This window comes from Lactuca sativa, chromosome 5 (genome assembly GCF_002870075.4).
Source record: "Lactuca sativa cultivar Salinas chromosome 5, Lsat_Salinas_v11, whole genome shotgun sequence".
Lineage (NCBI taxonomy): Eukaryota > Viridiplantae > Streptophyta > Magnoliopsida > Asterales > Asteraceae > Lactuca > Lactuca sativa.
In genome coordinates, this window is record NC_056627.2 from 102,848,050 (window position 1) to 102,852,465 (window position 4,416).

The window sequence follows — 4,416 nt, forward strand, 5'->3', positions numbered from 1 at the left end:
TGCTGAGGGTTGCTTACGCTTGTGGGAAGCATTCAGTGGGTAAATGTTCTCCTTGTGCAGGATGGTTCTGAAAGGTCGTTAATGACGATTGGTGGCAGTTAGTCAGTGCTTTAGTGGGGGAGAATTGTAAAATTCTCCGGGAGATCGGTGAGTATGTAAGGGTGCTTAGCTGTTGGGATTCAGCAGTGTTTGTCAGCGCAAAGTATAGGCTGACGAGAGTGAGTGTTGGGTATGCGGGGCGAGATACAGACCTAGGGCATTTGATTGTGGAGGCCTGAGAGGAGGTCGGGATCAAGTTTGAGTAAGTAATCGGAATTTTGCGAGCAGAGTATTGGTACGTTTGAGGTACGAGATGGGTTGTACTGCAGTAATCCCACGGGATTATGTTGTGCATGTTTCTAGAGCTGGAACCGGAAGGTTCCCAGAGTTAGAACCTAAGGGTTCGCAGAGTTGGGTGTACGGACCCATAGAGATATAGCCTCGAGTGGCTAGTATGTGTTATGAGAGTCGGTCCAGTCATACTGGAGACTCTGTTGGTATTGCTGGATCAGTTTGAGATTTGCGGATCGCGTATGTGCAGTGTGATTGCATTGGAAGGTCTGGCCCCGGGTTAGTGATCTTGTTTAGCTAAGGCAGTGATTCTGATGAGTGGAGAGAGTGCATGGGATTGAGAGCCCCTGCAATGGGAACCAGAGTATGTGGTTAGCGGTTACGCGAAAAGGGTGGTGTCGCTTGGGGCGAGCACCGTGGCACCGGGTGGAGTGGCATTATGGCCAAGAGGGTTCCTTGGAAAAAGGAAAAGAGGAGGGTGTAACTCCGAAGGGGTGCAAGTTCACAAAAGTGAGAGCTGCAGAGCAGAGCTATGGATAGAGTATTTCGAGTATGGTTGTGAGCATCGTGTTCGCGGAAGGGGAGTAGGAACCCATCCGGTTGGGATGTTTGACGAGACTCAGGATGGATGCAAGGGAATAGAGAATCTGGAATACTCAGTGTGATTCTGATCAGGGTATAGGACGGATATTAGTGGTTCGTCTTGGGAGATGTTCGAGGATATCATCAGTGAATCGGGTTTTTTCAACCTGCGAGTGTTGGGGCTAGTTCAGTATGTGTATGTGGTGGCAAGAGGGAACTTGTGAGAGTTGACCTGAGAGGGAGAACGGATCTCTCAGTCGGTCCGGAATGGGCAAAGTGGGCTTTGGATCGGGGATCCGGTGGTTCAGGGTTTCCTAACCCTTATGGGTTGAGTGATCGTTGAGATTTGGAGCAGAGTGCATCTTGGGTAATTTCCGATTACAGAGAGTGATGAGCAGTTCAGAGTTCGTACTTTAGTTGGCAAAGCAGACTCAGCAGGTTAAAGAGAGTAAGTGATCGTTTAGAGTTAACAGGAAAATTATGCAGGCAGACGCCGTTACGAGTTTGTGATTCAGGTCAGCGACCTCGTATTTCCGACGGGGTGCTTCGATTTAGGAAGAGGGGTAAATGGGGGGCCCCGGTATGTTGGGTCTTTTCGTGAAGGTGCGAAGGTAGGAAGGGTGGCCTATCGTTTGGAGCTGTCAACGGAATTGGGACGGATCCATGACACTGGTATGTGTCGCAGTTGAAGAGGTGTATAGCGGATGAGTCAGCAGTGGTTCCATTAGAAGCCATTCAGGTGGATGCAAGCTTGAATTATGCCGAGAAGCCAGTGGTCATCAGAGAACGGGAGATCGAGGTTCTGAGGAATAAGGAGATACCTCGGGTGTTAGTTCAGTGGCAGCATCGGAGGGGATCGGAAATGAACTGTGATCTGGAACGTGGTATGTGGGAGCAGCATTCGGGACTATTTTCAGAGTGAGACTTCGAGGGCGAAGTCTAGTTCTAGTGGGGGAGAGTTGTAACAGCCCGGAATTTCAAATATTGATATAATTATGATTTGGGGGTGTTTTAAGAAGGGACTCGGCGAGTTGGAGCCTTGACTCGCCGAGTAGGATCGCAGACCGGGTCGTGGGTTCGCGACTGGACTCGACGAGTCTGATATGGACTCGGCGAGTCTACGCTGTCAGTGAAAAACCCTAACCGTTCAGGTTGGGACGTATAAGAGGCACTCATTGGCCGTCATTGTTCAGTTTAGCCTTCTGGGAAAAACCCTAAATCGAGTGGGTGCATCTGGAGCAAAGTCTTAGGGCCATTATTGATCTTGGAAGAATTGTTGTGCAAGGAAGAGAAGGGATTGGCTAAAGGAGGAGCAAGGGAGTCACATTCTGAGGATTGGGGACACAGAGGATACAATATTCAGGTAAGAACTCGAATTATCCTCTGCTATGTTGATGTGTTATGGGATTAGGGTTTGTGAAACCCATTTGGAGATTAGATGGATTGTTGTGTTGTTATCCAACGTTTATAACCCTGTATTAGTACCCCTTAGAGGTCCAGAAGGTCCTATGTTTGTATATTCGGGGAAATATGTATCTCAGAAAGCAGTTTGGTCGACTGCATGGCGTGGACTCGCCGAGTCGGATGATCAGACTCGGCGAGTAGCTTGAGGATTCACTGGGACTCGCCGAGTTGTTCTTCAGACTCGGCGAGTGGAGTCGGGGTGGCCCCGCGATTCTTCCAGGAGTGACTCGTCGAGTCAAAGAGGATACTCGACGAGTAGAAGGGGAATCTGAGATGATTGAAGGACGACCAGACTCGCCGAGTCGCCAGGGAACTCGCCGAGTCCAGTCGAGCTGGCAATGGGCTGTTGACCAGAGTTGACTGGTGTGATTTCGTAGGGTCAGTTAACGTGGAAGGTAGAAGTATTAATAAGGGATATATGATGTTACAGGGAGCTTGTAGCTCGGAGGATCAAGTGCAAGGGACTTTAGGAGTTGCTATCTTCTAGTGTCCGCGAGGTGAGTCTTCTCACTATACTGTACCCGGAAGGGTTTGACTGTGTGACCGGAAGGTCGGATATGATATGTGATATGTATGCTATATGTGGTATGTTATATGTTATATGTGCTATGTATGTTATGGGCCGGAAGGCGAATATGTTATGGGTCGGAAGGCGATATGATGTGTGATGGACCGGAAGGTCGGCGTGGGTAAGGCCGGAAGGTTTACCCAGCAGGGACGGAAGTCCCCTGAGACACATGGACCGGAAGGTCGGGCCGGAAGGCAATGTTACGTGGATCTAAAGATCCGGGCCGGAAGGCAATGTTATGTGGACCGAAAGGTCCGGGCCGGAAGGCGTATGTGCGTAAGGTATATTGGGGAACTCACTAAGCTTCGTGCTTACGTTGTTTATGTTATGTTGTTTCAGGTTCTTACAGTAACGCGGGATGGCAACGGTTCGATTGTACACACCGAAGAAAGAGTCGTATTTTGGAGGATCCTGGTCTTCTATTATAATGAAAATGAAGCTATGTTTTGTAATTCAAATGTGATTAAGACTTTAAACAAGTGTTTTTAATATTAAATTGATTAATTAATTGAAAATTTTGTTTTTGGAAATCATGGTGTTACATTATTCGGAGTTCTACCATCGTAGTATCCGACTTTTTGCTAGAAGTCTTTGTAATTTAAGTTGCACTTGTTAAGCTTTAAGTGTAACTTATATTTATATTCATGATCATTATTATGAACCTATAAATAAGATTTATCATTGATTCCAAGTCGTAATATGGATTTGTTTACTTATGGGGGTAATGTCTAGGCTAGACTTATTGAGGTGTTTAAAGTAGGAGTTCCAAATTGTGTACTTTGTATACCAAATGGACAGTAACTCCGATATGATCTTACTTGGTTATTCCTTATCAACTATAGATCAGTATTCATTAAGATTTTTTAGGAATCTATACTATCGTTATTATAGTTGCGAAAATTTTGAAATAGTAACTAAGACTTTGTGAGAATTATAACTAGCTCTTTCAAAAGGAAAAGCTATGGTGTTATGCAAAGCTATGCCCTAATTAATGTATAGTTACTTTCATCTTACACATAGATTCAAAGTATTTAGATAATTAAATGTTATATGTGCCTATTATATATGTTCTTGATATCTATGCTAGATGCAACAACATGATATGCTTGTATATTTATTTTATCATACTTAAATTGTATTGGGAAGTGAAGGGTTGTGCAAAATAATAATGAGAGCTGGCGGCCATAGTACTATCGTACTGTTGTGCCCAGTTATCTAGGGAAGCATAGGTGACGACATCTGACTATTCTAGAAAGTCGTGTGGAAGACTAGCATGCTCATTGCCTATAGGTGTTAATGAATTATACGTTCATTCATTGTACTCTATCCCTCACATGGTTTCCTTATTGGTTCATATTGCTAAAACAACCCCCAAAGCAGTATTGTCTACTTGTTGCTTACAAAGATCCTTTAGGATAGGTCCCTCGAGATCGTCATTTTAGGATCTAGAAGTAAGGATAATGGGGGTGGGT